The 17,949-nt window shown below is 41.5% G+C and overlaps 1 protein-coding gene and 1 long non-coding RNA gene across 4 annotated transcripts in view; one reads left to right on the top strand and one right to left on the bottom strand.

Moving 5' to 3' along the window:
* Nucleotides 1-5,815: 5,815 nt before the first annotated feature.
* The window catches only part of LOC131396465 (uncharacterized), a 47,986-nt gene continuing 35,852 nt past the window's right edge, over nt 5,816-17,949 (top strand). For both annotated transcript variants that reach the window (XR_009216567.1, XR_009216566.1), the window contains exon 1: nt 5,816-5,911. This is a non-coding gene — a long non-coding RNA (uncharacterized LOC131396465). The remainder of the gene's footprint in view (nt 5,912-17,949) is intronic.
* The window catches only part of LOC131396454 (ral guanine nucleotide dissociation stimulator-like), a 45,196-nt gene continuing 42,859 nt past the window's right edge, over nt 15,613-17,949 (bottom strand). The window contains exons 8-9 of one of the 2 annotated variants that reach the window (XR_009216558.1): nt 16,708-16,789; nt 15,613-15,997 (exon numbers count right to left, since the gene is read on the bottom strand). The gene's annotated coding sequence lies outside the window, so the exon portion shown is untranslated. Of the gene's footprint in view, nt 15,998-16,694; nt 16,790-17,949 lie in introns of those variants that run through there. The other variant, XM_058528678.1, reaches the window with a different exon arrangement.

Below are 17,949 nucleotides of genomic sequence, written 5' to 3'. Positions count from 1 at the left end.
CACCAATTGTGCACCAGTGTATTTCTCCAACTACTGTGAAAATATACATCCACACACAGACCCCTAAGAACATCTAAAAAACAGCTTTATTCACAATGGCCAAAACCTAGAAGGAACCAAGATGTCCTTTAACAGGTGAATGACACCCAAGTGTGGGACACTGTGTGAAGACACTTGAGGCACACATGGGCTACAGGAACAGGGTAGGGAAACACACGAGTTTGGACAGGGGCTAGAGAAACAGCAAATAAAACACTGGTTGTCTAGATGGGCTGGAGGCACAGAGAACATACGCAAACACAAGCTGGCATGGGGTGACGCACAGCAGACAGGCACACCCAAGGATGGAAAGGGATACAGACACATGGAGTGAGAGACACATGTGAGGTCTGGTATCAAATGTGGGCACAGGAGATAGAGACACTCGAGGAAAGATACGTGCTGCAGGTACGTGAGAGAATGACATTAGTTGTCTGACACGGGTTTTAGAGAGAGGGCATGGAGACACATATGGGTTGGCATGGTCTACAGGAACAAGAAATGGAGATTTTGAGAGGTGGTATAGACAAAGGGGAGAGAAAACCTTGACAACACAAAAGGGCAGACGTGGGCTGCAGTCATATGAGATGGTGATACTGGATAGAAGATATGAGCTTCAGGTAGAAGGATGGAGACACATAAAGACTGGCATGGTTGCAGGCTCATGGGCTGGAGACCCTATAGGTCAGACATGGCTTGCAGCACAGAGTTTAGAAATACACTAGGGAAGACAAGAGATACCAGCTACATCTGTGCTTAGAAGGCAATGGTGTGTAGCCTTAAATTAATGTATTAATATGGAAGAAAGACAGGAAATCGATAATCTCAGCTTCTGTCTCAAGAATTAAAAGAGAATCACACTGGAAAAAATACAGAATGGAAACAATAATAAAGATAAGAATCAATGAAATAGAAAAATACTAAAGAAACAAATCAGGCTAAAAGTTATTTTTAAAATATTAATAAAGTTAATAAACCACTAGCAAAACTGATTAAGGAAAAGAGAAAGAAATGAAACACAAATGTTAGAAATCAAATAAGAAGTATTCTCTACAGAGTGCTTAGATCTTAACGAGATACACCATTTTGTGAAATACTTAGGACTACGAATTAGACAACAAAGGTCAAAATTCACTTTATAAAAAACCACTATACTGAGACTGACACAAAAAATAACATAAAATAGGAAAACTCACATAGCTACTAAATAAATTGAATTGTTAAAACGTCAAGCCAACTAACCAACAAAAACAACAAACACTTTCCACAAGCAAAAATCTAGGTCTGGGATTATTAACTATTCCAGACAATAGAGGGAGGATGGAAGGAAAGGTTCAGCTTCCAGATAAGACTGAACACAAATCTAATAGAGATTTTATTCACATTGAATACAGTACAAAGATGATTCTTTACCACACAGGACCTCTGAAGTCATCTTTCCACTATACTACCCAATAAATTGAACCTAGAGAAGAACTGGAGAAAAAAAGCACAACACTTATTAAATATTTTTAACACAGTAAAGAAACTGAGGTTATCTAAACTGAAGAGGAAAATACTAATAGATGACAATTACCATCTTCAATGTATGAGGAAGTCCAGAGAAGGATAAATTTAAAAGGTGGATATAAACTGAAAATTATTTAACTAAACACAATGAAAAATTTTTTATATGGCAACATAATATAGCAATCAACCAATCAATAAAAAAATTAATTAATGTATATCATTGATTACAGATATTAATAATCAACAGAACTGGTTTCTGGAGGATGTGGACTCTTTGTCCCTGGAAACTTCTCCGAAACATACATTAAGCCATTTGTCCTGGATAGACTTTAGCCCTTCTCCTGCTGGGGCTCAAGACCCCTTCAAGTTTCTTCTGTAATTTTAATCTACTGCTAACTTAAATGAGAGAAGGCTTGGTGAGGTCAAATATGAGTGTGCTTTGGGGAGTTCCTTAGAGGAGTGGTGGAGAAACAGTAAACACACCTGGGATGCTGTAGGGTTCTGAGAAGCAGAGCAACAAAAGTATGTAAAGGGGTTGAGACATATTAGGACCTCAGTAAATAACCATTGTTATCAGTAATAATTCGTTTCCAATAGTGTAGATAAAGTTGGCTATTCTGTCAAAAAAATCTTACTCAAAAATGTCTTAATTGACTGAGGATTAAATAATCAAAGCTGGCTTTGTTTTTAATATTCTTTTCTAGCCAGTTAGGGGTCGAGGGAAGCAAGCAAAGGAATTGGGCGACACTTAGGAGAGTCACAAACCTTGAACTCAAAGTAATGTTTGCTTAAACCCCTGAAAATTCAGGAGCCTCTAGATCCAAATGTCAACGCATTCAAGTTGTTGGTGAATCTTGATTAAGATTTTGATACTTTTGGCTGTCTGCTCAAGCAAAGCATCGTTTGAAACCTAGGTTTTCTAAGCCGGTGGTTCTCCATGTGTGGCTGGTCAGCAACATCACCTGGGAAATGGTCAGAGACGTAAATTCTCGGGTCCCCCCATCCTACTGGATCACAAATTCTGGGATGGTCTCAACATTCTGTGTTGAAGTGGACCTCCACACGGTTCTAATGCACACTGGAGTTTGAGAACCACTGCCTTAGGAGAAGCCAGTCCTAGGTACAACGTAAGGTTAGCAAGGATTCCTCTCTCACGAGGGCTTCTCCTGAGGCCCCATGGCCAAAATAAGGATTCTCCTTTATGGCCATAGGAAGAACTATCGGCTCAACTCCAGGCAGCCGTCTTCAGGAATTTTTCCAATATGACCGGGAGCTCTGAAATATGGATTCAAAAAAGATAAATATATAAAAAATTGCTTCAAAGTTCAAGAAATTTTCCTGCTTCAGATTGAGGGTGGAGAAGTAGCTGAAATAGAGAAATTTTTCCCAGAACACTGATCTATCAGTTCTTGATGGAAACCACTGAGTTCTTTCAGTGGAACTAAACAATGACCAGGAAGGTTATGGTTAGTCTGATGTGTTAGAGGAGAAAGAAGCACAAAGATAAAGAAAATAAAACAAACAGGAGAGAGGGAGAGTAAGGAAGGGAAATAGACACAGCGACCATCAGTCAGAGGTAGTGAGAGGCGGGGGAAAGGAATAGAAGATGCAGAGGGAGAGAAGCAGCTGCCACTCGGTAGGAAACTTACCTGTTGACACTGTGCACGTGTGGCTTTCATAGAAAGGTGTAAGGTTTCTAAAAAGCAAAGAAAATAAAAACAAATCCATCCAATTTAGTAATTTGTCCTAAATTTTAATTGATCAGGTCTCATCACTCTGATGTCTTCCTTCTCCTTTATTTCATCCATGTCTCAAATTCTATGTCCTGCCCTTGTCTAAGGCTTCAGAAACACACCACAATTGAAACTGTCACAAGGTGAACTGTTTAAATCATTTCAACATCTTCTTCCTTGCCCTTCTGCACAAAATAGATGCCCTATGGTGTTACCTCACCTTTCGGTGCCTTTCAAAAAAACTTTAAAAAACTTTATTCTTAAAAGTACAGTTTTAGATTTACAGAGAATTGAACAGATAGTACATAGAGCTCCATACACCCACCGCACTGACCCTCCCCTCTCTCCCAAGCCCCATCTCCCCTATTATTAACACCTTGCATTAGTGTGATACGTTTGTTATAATGAATGAACAATATTGAAACGTTATTATGAACTACAGTCCCTAGATTAAGGGTCATTCTTTGTGTTGTACAGTTCCATGGGTTTTGACACACATATAGTGACATGTAGCCACCATTATGTACAGAACAGTCTCACCACCCTAAAAATCCTCTGAGCATCAGATTAGCCCTTAGAGGCTTTTTAAAATATTAACAGTTGTCAGAATAACGTAAATTTTTAGGACGAAAAATGTTCCACAGGTGCTAAGTTTTGTTAGTCTCACTATTATGATCACTATTAGAAATAATGAAAAAAATGAACCCCTATATAAATAGCAAAAATCACAGAATTTTAAACATAAAAAAGATCTGGAAGATTAGGAAATCCCACATTCTTCAAGACCCTGCCCTCCAGTCTCTCAGCTTTCTGTGTCATTTATCTGTCGACTCCGCTGAGGAGAAAGAAAGAAATCGATAAAGAAAAACAAAGCAAAAAACAAATTTTGGTTCTAAGTAGTCCTCTTGAGCCAAATTTAATCAAGCATGGATTCTTTTTTATTGTCTATTTGCATCAGGAACATAATTACTACCTAGAGCCTAATTTGAGAATATTCATTAGAAATGAAAGATGTCATATCTAAGAACAGAATGGAATTCACCGAGGCTTTATCCTTGGGACATTTGTAGGATTAAGTCAGGACACGCTGTAAGAGTGATAAATAAGTTCTATATATTTTTCTTCTCCAAGACCATGGATTTCAGCCACACTTTATACCCATGTACTTTGCAACAATGAAAAACAATTAAACACTGACCTTGAATATTTTGCCCTCAGATTCATTAGTATTCAAAATATAAATTGAGCAATTTTATCTAGATGAGTGAAAGACTATGGAGACTTCTAGAATGTCACGTTAGGTCCTTTACAAGTGAAGAATTGACTTTATAAAGCATTTCTATTCCTTCTCATACCTTGACAATAGTGCTACTGTGACTCTGTTTTAAAGAGGATAATGGCATGTTTTACTTTGATTTGCACCTTTTGTTTTAAGTACATTTACTTAATATTTCTCAGTCTCTTGAAAACTTTTATCATTAAGCTCAAACATCATTTAAATCACCAGACCTATTTGATGAAGGCGACATGAATATTTACTTGCAAACTCCTCAGAAAATTACTAATTTAACCTTACTTCAGAGGATCCATTGTAGAACTCAAACTGGATTTCCCAGGCCCCTCAGAATGGCTCATAACTGTGTGTTTGTACATTTATGTGGGAAGATATTATCTAAGGGTAATTGTTCTTCCCAAATGCTTTCTTTACCTCAAACAGCAATACTTCCAAAGTTTTAATGAAAATGTGGCCAATTTGGTGAAAACCAAGTGACTTGTTTGTTTTAGCATGCCAATGAGATTAAGAAAATAAGTATTTTAACTATTGTTATTGATTATAAAAATCAGAAATTAAGAAAACAAACTTCTCTGTCCAAAGACATTTCTGCAAGTGAAATCGTCTGAAAAACTGACAGCTAGCCTCCCGTTTTAACCACTAAACCATAAGAAATGTAATATCGTGGGCAAATATTTGAACCTTGTCACCTGCAGGAGGCCCCAACGCTGTCGCCCCATCAGGGCCACAGATCAGGGGAAGGAGCCAGCAGAGGGGAGACAGCTGTGGCTTCAGCGTCCTTCCTTCCTGGGTCAGAACTCAGTCCCAGCTGCTCGCTGTCTAGTCTTCTGGGGAAGCAGAGAATTCTTCTGGGGACACAACACATCAGGTGTTAAGGATGTCATCGTTCTTTTTTAAACAAATGTTAGATCGTGTGACGTGCTTCTCAGGACAGGAGGAGCCGCCCCAAGGGAAGGCAGATCTTCTCCAGGAGCTGATGGTCATCCAGGGAGAGCAGAGTCAAGGGCTGCAGAGTGCCAGCCCGCTCCCGCTCTCTGTCTCAGGGACATCTTGGTCCCCACACCCCCACCCCACTCCCGGTGCCCCCAGAGGTTCCCATTGTATCCTTGGAGGCCTGCGCATGCGCAGGACTGGCGCTCAGAGCGGCAGAGGGGCTGGCGAGCTGGAGAGCCCTGGGGCGCGTGCACTGGAGGCAGGGTCCCTGGTGCTGACGTGGCTGTCTCCGAGGTCTGTGGGGGGGATTGGTGGTTTCTGGATCCTTCCTCCAGGATTTTCAGCACTGGGGAGCTCTCCTTTCTGCAGTGTGGAGGAGCGCTGGGCAGGAGGCAGCGCTGAGGTAGGTGGTGGGCGGCGGGCTCCCTGCGGAGATCTCCACTGCAGATGGCGGGAGCGCGGTGGGGGGGGTCGGCGGATGGGGCCGGGGGCCGGGGCTGCTGGCGGGCTGCCCCAGGCGGGGGAGCCCAACTCTGTCCCTTGGAGGAGCAGTGGAGCGCCTCCTGGCTGGCTGGTCCCTCTGTCTTGGCGGGGCCCCACCCCGGCTGGGCCTCATGCCCACCCAGCGGAGGTGGAGGGGGCGGCAGGGAGTCGCCTGCCCTCTGCCCGCGCCCTAAGTTCAAGCCCCTGGGACCCCGTCTAGGCCATGTCTCGACATCCCTGGGTGAACACTTTCCTTCAGAAGATGGACTGTGGTCAGCTCTCCTCTGCCTGACTCCGCTCAGGCTATTGGGCTCCTCACTGCGTTCTTTAAACAAATAAACGTTCCTACTTCCTTGGGACCACCTTTATAGAAAAGCCTAATCCCATTAATGGTTTCTGATAATTGACTCTATATTTGCAAGGAGAACTTTGAAGCCTGTGAATTGTTGTAAACTGCATTTAATGAAAGGAGCTTTAAACAGTCTTTGGTGCAAATTATGTAGCTTCCTAATAATAACTCACCTTCTGTTAACATAGACTGATGACTGATCAATTGATGATTGACATAATGTGTACGGAATTTTGGTTTCAGTGGAAAGATTTTTCTGGGCAGTTGGTGTTAAAATGAAAACCGGATAAGGAGGAGGTTTTTAGAAGTAGTATGTAGTGTGTGTTTTGTCTCCATACTCATTTAGAATTGTAAGAATTTAGATTTGGAAAGCTCATAGAATAAGAATTTTCAAATTTTGATTTGACTGAGAGAGTCAAAGGTTAAAAGGCCAAATACGGTAGGATTTCATTTATATGATATTCTAGAGAAGATAAACCATAGGGAAAGACAACAGATCGTTAGTTGCCATTAGTTTTAATATTTAGTTAATCATTTAGTTTATAGTTTAATCATTAGTTTTAATATTTCTGATTAAAAAAATACATTTTATTGATAGTATCCTAATTATAGTTTTGGATGATACCAGAATTTAACTACCTATGAAATTCTGCAGTAGGAACAAATGACATGTTGGTTATTGGTGTCTTTGAAGTGTAAGTATTGTTGGTAATGAATCTAAATAAGCATTTTTGGATTGTGAACTACTGATTTTTTACTAGATCCTGTTGGACATGGCATATTACAAGTTTCAAAAGGCTCTTTAAATTATTGTAGCAGGCTGAAGCTATTAAATCATAATGTAAGATTTTTATAGGTGAAACAGGCAAAAATACAAAAAGCCATTTATCATTTTATCTTTGTTAAAAAATGAAGTAAATCTTACCATATACATGAATGACTTTTGGCTAGACAGACCTGAACTTGACAAGATGGACTCATTAGTATGATGAATTTGTTTTGGAATGTTAAAATGGGTGAGGACATATGTTTTACCTGAGGGTCACCCAAGTCAATATGGTAGGTTTCACTGTCTATACGCTCTTTCTGAGTTACGATCTTGATTAAACAGCTTGTCATAGACGTACCAAGAAATTTGGGCCATTTTATGTATCAATGTTTTAAGATATCCTATTTCCCTGATAGTTTCTAATTTCAGGATGTCTGGGAAAAACAGTTTCTGAACATAGGTACTTTGGAACATAATTTTTGATTGTTGACTTATTGAATCATAGAATTGTGGAGTTGGAAATAATTTTAGTGGTTGTAGAGCCTAAACTCTTCATTTTCTAGGAAATGGAAAGTGAGGTTTCTCAAGTTAAGTCATCCATAGTCTCACTGTTACTTAGTGGCAGAGTTGGAACTAAATGCTCAGATGTTTGTTTCCAGATTCCTAGTGCAGTGCTCTCTGTGCTACGTACTATTCAGTAGACAAACCAGTGAGTTACCTTCCCAGATCATATATGTAGCCAGCAGGGTTCATTCTTACCCATATGCATTTTTTCCTTTCTTTTTTAAATAACTACTAACCACAATTAATTCATTCCCATACCATGTTTAATGACTATACATATGTGTGTCTCCTCTAGCACACGTGGACTCCCTAGAATGGACACCTGCCTGTGAGTGGATTGCTGGACCAGAGGCTGATGTGCATCTGCAACTTGACGAGCTGCAGCCAAATCACCCTCTGAAGTTTTAACAATTTCCATTCCTGCCAACAGTGTCTGAGTCATCCTTGCCCTGAGAATTGTCAGATCGGCATTGTCAGATTTTTAAAGTTTTGCCAATCTGATGAGTGAGAGATGATGTATTTGTTTTCCTCTTTGTACAACTGTTTTGACAAATGCATAGAGCTGTGCCACTACCAAAATCAAGATACAGAACAGTTCCAGCACCCAGAACTCCCTTCAGCTGCTCTTTTGTAGTCAACTCTTTCCGCATCCTTAACCCCTGGCAACTAATGATCTGTTGTCTTTCCCTATGGTTTGTCTTTTCTAGAATATCATATAAATGGAATCCTACAGTATTTGGGATTTTGAGTCTGGTTTCTTTCATTTAGCAAAATACATTGATTTGAGTGTTCATCTATGTTGTTGACTGTATCAGCAGTTCCTTCTGTTTTTTTTTTTTACTTATTTATTTTTTTCCCCCAAATCCCCAGTACATAGTTGTATGTCATAGCTGCACATCCTTCTAGTTGCTGTACGTGGGATGCGGCCTCAGCATGGCCGGAGAAGTGGTGCATCGGTGCGCGCCCGGGATCCGAACCCGGGACGCGAGCAGCGGAACGCGCGCACTTAACCTCTAAGCCACGGGGCCGGTCCCAGTTCCTTCTGTTTTATTGCTGAATGTAGTATCCATTGTGTGACTGTACCACTAGTTGAAGGACATTTGAGTTATTTTCAGTTTTGTCTTTTTTGACTATGAATAAAGCTCCTATAAATCTTTGCAAAAAAGTTTTTGTGTGAGCATTAGTCTTCTTCTCTTGGGTAAGCACCTAGAAGTGGAATTGCTGGGTCACATGGTATGTGTATGTTTAACTTTATTTTAAAAACTGTTTGTGGTAGCAAAGTCATGGCCCAGAAAGATGTCCTAATCCCTGGAACCTGGGAATACATTAGTTTACTTGGAAAAGGTGAATTAAATTTGCAGATGGAATTAAGGTTGCTGATCAACTGACTTTAAAATAGGGAGATTATCCTGGATTATCCAGGTGGGCCCAGGTCATCACAAAGGCCCTTAAAAGGAAAGAGAAGCAGGCGAGTAGAAAAAAGATGCAACAAGGGAAGCAGGGCCAGAGAGATGCAGAGATCTTGGTTTTGAGGGTGGAGGAGGGGGGCCATAGGCTAAGGAATATTGTGGTCTCTAGAAGCTGGAAAAGGCTATGAAATGGATTAACATTTAGAGTCCCCCCAAAAGAACCTAACTCTGCCAACATCTTGATTTTAGCCCAAGGAGACCCATGTCAGACTGCTAACCTACAGAACTGTAAAACAATAAATCTGAGTTGTTTTAAGAAATGAAATTTGTGCTAATTTGTTATAGCAGCATAACAAACTCCACTTTAAAACTGTTTTCCAGGGGCCAGCCCTGTTGCTTAGTGGTTAAGTGTGTCCGCTCCACTACTGGCAACCCAGCTTCAGATCCCGGGCGTGCATCGATGCACCGCTTCTCCGGCCATGCTGAGGCCGTGTCCAACATACAGCAACTATAAAGATGTGCAACTATGACATACAACTATCTACTGGGGCTTTGGGGAAAAGAAAAGGAGGAGGATTGGCATGGATGTTAGCTCAGTGTTGATCTTCCTCACAAAATAAATAAATAAATAAATAAATAAGACTGTTTTCCAAAGAGGCTGAACCACTTTGTGTTCCCACCAGCAATGTAGGAGTGTTCCAGTTACTTTCCACCCTCATTAACACTTGGTATGGTCAACCTCTTTAATTCTAGTCATTCCAATAGGTACGTAGCAGTATCTCAATGTGGTTTTTATGTGCATTTTCTCACAATTAATGACTTCAAGCATCTTTAATGTGCTTATTTGCCATCTGCGTATCGTCTTTGGTGAAGTGTCCAAATCTGCTGCCCATTTTAAACTTGGATTTTCTTATTGCTGAGTTTTGAGAGTTCTTTATAGTCTTGTCAGATATGTGATTTGCAAAGGTCTTCTCCCAGTCTGTGGCTTGCCTTTTCCATCCTCTCACCAGTGTCTTTGGAAGGTCTGTGTAACATAACTTAAGAGGTTCCACATGACCTTATTTTCCTTCGTTGAGAAACAGAGTGAGGTTGGAGAGCCTGAGTCCAATCAGACCTTGATCAGAGTTGGGGCCGGGTCTCACTTTTAGTAAACCCAGCCCTTCCACTTTCCCCCTGTTCCTGTTTGCTCTGCTCCCCTCCCCCGCACAGGGGTCTGGTTCTAAGTCTGGTAGATCTCTGTCTCTTCAGGTTTGGGAGCCCATAGAAAATTCAGCTACGCCCTTCAGATATCTCAGTGCAGCTCTCCAGCCTCCTACCTTACATCGCTTCACAATATGGCAAATTCCCTGAAGGTCAGACTAGCAGTATGTTGGACTCAGCCCACTTCCACCACTTCTGGAGGTTTCACTTTGTTTTGTGGAAGCTTGTGGCCTAGATCCCCAGATTCCTGTGTGGCACCAAAACTTAGCACAGGTGCTGTAAGAAAGAGCAGTTGTGTGTCTGAAAGCCCTCAGGTTTCATCTGCCACACCACTCCTGCAGAATCACTACAAGTTTGGCTAGTTTCTCTTTTCCCTAGCCGAGGCTCTGACTGAGCAAGCCAGATGCTCGGCAAGCACCCAGAATCAGAAAACGCCTGCAGGAGAAAGAAAGATAAAAATCCTTGCTCACATAAAAGAGTTTTTCTTCTTTCTGGAATTTTAGTTGGTTGACTCTGAAGTTCTCTCATGCTCTAAAAATATATTTATAATTTATCTGGCTTTGTCCAGTTTTGCAGCAAAAGTGCTTTCCTGTCCTAGTCTCCTCTAAAACAGAAGTTCCCTTGTCATTAGTTTTTAACTCCATCAGTTATACATTGTCAATTTTATTATTGTTTCGTAAAGTCATGCTTTCAATGATTTATTCAGATGTTTACCCTTTTTTATCCTCACGATCTGAATTACCTCTTAGCATTTCTTCTTCTATCAGTTTCTTTCTTCTTAAAGTACATTCTTTTTTACTTTTTAAGTTTTTTCCTTGAGGAAGATTAGCCATGGTCAAACATCTGTGCCAATCTTCCTCAATTTTGTATGTGGGTCACCACCATGGCATGGCTGAGGAGTGGTGTAGATCCACACCTGGGATCCAAACCCACGAACCCAGGCCTTGGATGTGGAGTGTGCTGAACTTAAACCACTACACCAGGTGGCTGGCCCCCTTAAAGTACATTCTTTAGAAGTTCCTTAATGAGCATTTGTTGGTGGTAATACTCTTAGTAAATGTTTGCATAAAAATATCTTTAAGTCACCCTAGTTCTGGAGATATGGTTTGATTGGATATACACTGAAAGTTATTTTCTCTCTGTACCTTGAAGATTTAATCCAACTCTCTCTTGTCTTCCATTGTTAAGAAATGTATCACAGGTCTAAATGTAAGTCTCCGTAAGTGTTCTGTTCCTCTGTGGGGCTTTGAATATCTTCTTTTGTATTTAGTGTTCTTTGGTTTCCCTGGATGGATCTGGCTCTAGAATTTTTTTTTTTTTAATTGTGCTTGAGATGTATTCAGCTGCCTGAATCTAGAGTAGAAGTCTTTTATCAATTCTGTGAATTTCTGTTATTATGTCTGAATATTCCTTTAAATCATATATATATATTTATATTATTTAATTCAAATATATATATAAACATACACATTCATTATATATTCATTAAATATATATTTATATTATTTAATTCAATATATTATATTATTCAATATAGTGATTTGTATTATTCAAAAAATATACATATATTATTTATATATATAGTTTCCTGTACTTGACCAATCTCAAGGCAGGCTCCTTTGAGCCCTATTCCTGTCTAGGCCTCGATCTTGGCCTATAATAACTACAGCCTCTCAGCACAAATGATTTCACCCCCCCCACACACATTATAAGACTTAAACACTGACATAGTTTCTAAGAGCTCAAATCCACATCCCTAGGATGACCCCTGCCCCCTTAAAGTGCCTGCCTGAGAAAGCTCAAGGCAGCCAAAAGAATTGACTGTTCTGGTCAACACTCGATCCTTGGCCCCAGACATTCCTTTCTTAGAGCATTTACCCAAAAGTGTTTACAATTGTGAATCTTTCCTCTGTCGCTTTGAGTTGTATGTGTGTCTCCTATAACTCAGGAGTGCATTTCTCAAGGTCCTGAGAGCCATTCCTTGAGATGAGGACAGGGTGTCTGTCTCCCAGACTCTGTGAGAGGAGAGAAGTGAAACCTGGATCATTTCCAACTAGTAGACATAACTGGCCAGATCACACTGCACTGACCAACACTCTGCAACTTTTCCCTCCCTGGCTCTACTGAGCCCCTGCTCACCCCTCTGTCTGCTCCTTCATTCTCCCTTTCAAATGCCCAGTCACCTCTGTACAAATCAAATTGAGTTCAGTTCACCCTATTCCCTCTTCCCTATTGCAGTGGTATATGCCTGATTAAAATCTGTCCTGACCACTTTAACTAGAGCATGGCTTTGTGTATACTCTACATTTAACACACATACAGATAATCTCATGCATATGCATAGATGTGCGTATACCAACTTAACCATGGGCCCTCCAGGACCAGTTCAACTGACCTCATCTTATCAACAGAGTAGTTAAGAGTTTTTTTTCGGGAACTGAGGCCCCTCGTCCAGTTCAGACTAGTTGAGACCACCAACTCATCAACTGGGAGTACACAAATGCTTTATATGTGACCTTTTTGACATCAAGGAGCTAAAAACTCCAATCTCCGTTCATGGTGACACTGTCAATTTGTGAACACACATCTGATGAAGAGCCATGCAGCTTGACTTTGCTTGCACAGATCATCAGTTACCTCACTTCTCCTTACTTCCAATCATGTACTTCCACACTTCAGACTACCCTTCCCTTCATCCCATAAATTGTGCCCCAAGACCTGGATCAGGGAGACAGATCTGAGACAGACACATGCCCCCTGTCTCCTTGTAGATCAATCTCACAAAATATAGCTACACTTCATTTCCCAAAAACTGATGCCAGAATAATTGGCTTTTTTAATGTGCATTGGGCAAGAGAACCCCAATATTGTGCCATAACATCAATACATATATATATGCACTTACTGGTTGTTTTATCTTTTTTATTTTCTTTGCTGAAGAGGATTCACCCTGAGTTAACATCTGTTGCCAATCTTCTTATTTTGCTGAAGAAGATTCACCCTGAGCTAACATCTGTGTCAGCCTTCCTCTATTTTCTATGTGAGTTGCCACCACAGCCTGGCCACTGATGAGTGGTGTAGGTCCACTTGCAGGAACTGCACCTGGACCACTGAAGTGGAGTTCTTTGAACTTAATCATCAGGCCATGGGACCGGCACATCTCTAAATGTTTTGAAGATGTTACTAGATATGCAGTTGAATTTTCACTATGATCTCTGGATTTCCCTGCTGCTCCTTTAGTCCCTCACTTCAGTGTATGTGTTTCTTGCTCCATCTTTCATGCTAGAGGAATTGCTCAAATATCAACTGGTCCTTGACTACCTGTTCATATTTCTGTGATGGGAAGAAAACAGCTGAGTAGGATCTCTGTGGGCCTGATGGGGCCTGTGAATGTCTGGACTCAATGTTTCTTCAGGGGTGTTGAGTGTTGAACTAGTAACAGGCAAACAATGTTGGTGCCCACACTGATCTCTAACAACATACTTATTCCACACATTCCCACAATAACAGACATCCTCTGAACACGTGGAAATGCTGACAACGCACACCCACACCCACATACATACTATTTGCAAATGACCATCCGCATTCAGACTATAAACTACACACGATAATGCACACTGATACTCAGAACATACACACAAACTCACACACACATACAGACTACTCACTGTCTCAGAGCCCACAGTGACTTGAACTCTCTAAACACACACATGTCAACAAAACACACCTTCACATAGATGCCATAATAGCCATGCACCCTGTGGCCATACAGAATTGCTGAACACACACACATCCACACAACAAGGAACGTGGTCAGGCACGTGTGGGCTTGATCAGGAGGTTTTTCACACCTCAGCATCAACATGGACACCCCGGGGCGAGAGGGAAAGGCAGAGGGCACAGGGACAAAATGTGGGGAGCAGTCAGGAGGCACTTGCAGGGCCAGCCCCGTGGCTTAGCGGTTAAGTGTGCGCGCTCCTCTGCTGGTGGCCCGGGTTCGCATACCCGGCGCCCAACGACGCACTGCTTCTCCGGCCTTGCTGAGGCCACGTCCCACATACAATAACTAGAAGGATGTGCAGCTATGACATACAACTATCTACTGGGGCTTTGGGGGAAAAAATAAATAAATAAAATTAAAAAAAAAAGAAGGCACTTGCATAAAGCAAATATGATATCTGCAAGGCTGGTTGCTAAGTGACATATGACTCAAGGGTATGAGGAGCCAAGAGGATCTGAAATGGTACAAAGAAGGTGACTGTAGATAGTTGTGTGTCATAGTTGCACGTCTTTCTAGTTGCTGTATGTGGGACGAGGCCTCAGCATGGCCGGAGAAGCGGTGTGTCGGTGCGAGCCCAGGATCCAAACCTGGGCTGCCAGTGGCGGAAGGCACACACTTAACCGCTAAGCCCAGGGGCCGGCCCCGACCAGGAGCTTTCAAAGGGTTACAATGCGGCATTTTGAACCTCATCCCTTGGGAACACCCTGTAAGAAAAAGGCCAGATGAATCGCTTGGCACTTGTGAGTTATCCTCTCCTTTCTGATGGCTGCGAGTGTCACCCAGACACACAGGCTGGACTCTGCCAGGGAGACCTTCTCAGGACAGCCAGAAGCTGAGGATGAGTCTTGGTTCCCAACATACCAGGCCCTTGCTGACACGGGACAGCCATGCAACAAAGAACAGAAAAATGCAGATCTAGAAGTAGATATCTTATTTGAGAACATAGACATAAAAGCGCTTTTGAAACAGTATTTTGGAATCTATTGAATATTACACAAAAGGATTATCCACTTTAAGTAGGTTTTACTGTGACTCTGAGGGCAAAACTTGAATCATCCCATGACATTGATAACTCCCTGCTGACTTTAAAGTACAAATAAATAATGTGCATAGTAAAGGAAAAGGAGAGAACAGCATGAAAAAGGAAGATCTCCCTTCTCTCCTCACCTGAAACCCAACCTCTCACCTCAGAAAGAAACCACTATCTATATTTTCTATGTCATGCAGCGGAGTTCAATGAAAGAAAAGTATTGGTATATTTTAAAGTTGCAAGAGCTCAAAGCAAGGAAACATTAGGGACGCTGCAAAGAGACCTCACTGAGGTGCCTGCTCCATTTCATCTGCTCTCTGGACGTCATTCTTGGCCCCTCACTTTCTCTGCCTCGCTAGCAAGTCTGTCCACCATCAGTGCTATCACCAGTCTCTGTCCTGTGCTCCTCACTGCCCTTTCCTCCTTCCTGATACCTTCCTCAGTCACCAGAAATTGTTGGCAGTGGAGCTGTGGAATACCCAGATCAGCTCCTGGAATCATCTCTGCCAAATCTGAAGACTGGCAGGAGTGGGCATGGGACCTGGAGTGCAGACCATCTGTGAGCACACCTGGCAGGGATTCACCTGTGTGACTAGGTGCAAGTTTTTGCAACGCTTTGGCAAGATTGAAAGGACTTACTAGTTGTCCTGCACTGCTGCAGGCCTGGAGTCCTTGCGGTCTCTTGGACCAGTAGGCTTTGTGGGGCTGGTCCAAGGTGTCCTCCCAGAGACCTGTCACTGCCAGGATGGGATGGGATTCTAGTGACCGGCCTCTTGAATATGTCACTAGACATCCTCATAGGGATGGAGATGTTTAAACCAGGATTTGGTTTGGACTGGTTCCCACAGTTATGCTGCTTCCTCTGTGAAGACGTGGCTATCATCTTTCTTTTCCTCTTACCCTACAAAAATAAATCATGAAATTGGGTCAAATGATAAAGGAAGCCTGCCTTTTTAGGACAATTATCCTGGCTGTTTTGTACTTCCACCCTCCCCCATCCTCTGGGGATAGATCTGACCTGTGTCCCAGGATGTCATCAGGCAGATTTGCATCAAGAACAGAAAGCTCAAGGTCAAAACTCAAGGCTACTCCAGATCATTTCTCCCTCTCCATCCTGTGAACACCCCATCCTTGTTTGAGTGTGATTCTATTCTCTTCTTGTCCTTGTCACTCTCAACCGCACAAGTCCTGGCACTCCCTCTCAGGACAGTTAGTCCCCAGTCCTTTACTAAATCCCAAATCCTAACATTTCTGTGTTTTCTGACTACTCATTTGCTTAATCCATTGACCACTCGGTGTTCATAGACGTGAAATCAATAGTGACATTATCAACCACCCTCTGTTAGCGACTTACTCCCATATCCCGGATGTTCACATAATCCAAATGGTTATGTTCAAAAGTAAATAATTCAGAAAACATATTCACCCACCACAATTTCCTGATCTCTAATATTTTTATTCAAACACTCATGCAGTAGATATCTGTCCCTCAAGATCAGAAGTAATGCCAGATCACCAATCCTCACCTTAATTTCCTCCTACACCTATCAATCCTGGATTCCATGGACTATGATCTCAATAATTTCCTTGGAATAATAAAAAATTCCTTACCACTCATTTATGTTGTAAACCTCTAAACCCAGAAGATCCTGATCATCTGCCATGTCGCAGCTACTGTTGGTCTTATAACAAGCTGAAGAAAAAGCATGAAACATGATCTTTTGGTACCACTGTAAATACAAAACCATCTGTATTAACTGGGAAGCACCCATAATGCCTGGAAATTTTGTTCTCTTTTTTGTGTTGGCTCAATAGCAAAAGGACAAATCAATTTAAAAAATGAGCAAGGGACCAGAATGGACTTTTTCCAATGAAGACATACAAGTGGCCAACAGGTGTATGAAAAGGTGTTTGGCATCACTAATCATCAGGGAACGCAAATCAAAACCACAGTGAGATATCACTTCACACCTGTTAAGGTGGTGATTATCCAAATAACTAAAGATGACAAATGTTGGTGAGGATGTGGAGAAAAGGAACCCTTGTGGGAATGTAAACTAGTACAGCCATTATGGAAAACAGTATGGAGCTTCCTCCAAAAATTAAAACAAGCATGTGATCCAGCAATCCCACTTCTTGTATATACCCACAGGAATTGAAATCAGGGTCTCGAAGAGATACCTGCACTCTAATGTTCATTGCAGCTAATTCACAATAACCAAGATACGGAACTAACCTAAATGTCACTGATGGATGAAGCATAAAGAAATGGAATATTAGTCAACCTTGAAAAAAGAAGGAATTCTTGCCATTTATGACAACATGGATGGACCTAGAAGACATTATGCTAAGTGAAATAAGGCAGACAGAGAAAGGCAAATACTCATTTATATATGGAATCTTAAATAGTCAAACTCATACAAGCAGAGGTTAGAATGGTGGTTGCCAGGGGCTGGGGGATGGAGAAATGGGGAGCTGATGGTCAAAGGATACAAAGTTTCAGTTATCAAGATAAATAAGTTCTGGAGATGTAGGATACGGCATAGTGCCTACAGCTAACAAGACTGTATTGCACACATCACATTTGCTAATAGAGTAGATATTATATTAAGAGTTCTCACCACAGAATAATAGTAATAAAGGAGGTGAGAGAAAACTTTGGGAGGTGATGGATATGTTTGTGGCCTTGATGGTGGTGACAGTCTCAAGCGTGTATACTTATGTCCAAATTCATCAAGCTGTATATGGAAAAGTATGACATCATCGTTGATTCTTCTGCACCTTGAAATACTCCATGTCCTCATCACAAGAGAAAAAAAATTATAACTGTGTATGGGGACGGATGTTAATCGG

Source organism: Diceros bicornis, chromosome 33, assembly GCF_020826845.1.
Source record: "Diceros bicornis minor isolate mBicDic1 chromosome 33, mDicBic1.mat.cur, whole genome shotgun sequence".
NCBI lineage: Eukaryota > Metazoa > Chordata > Mammalia > Perissodactyla > Rhinocerotidae > Diceros > Diceros bicornis.
The sequence above is the reverse complement of the archived record's forward strand: the minus strand, read 5'-3'. Positions and strand labels throughout refer to the sequence as shown.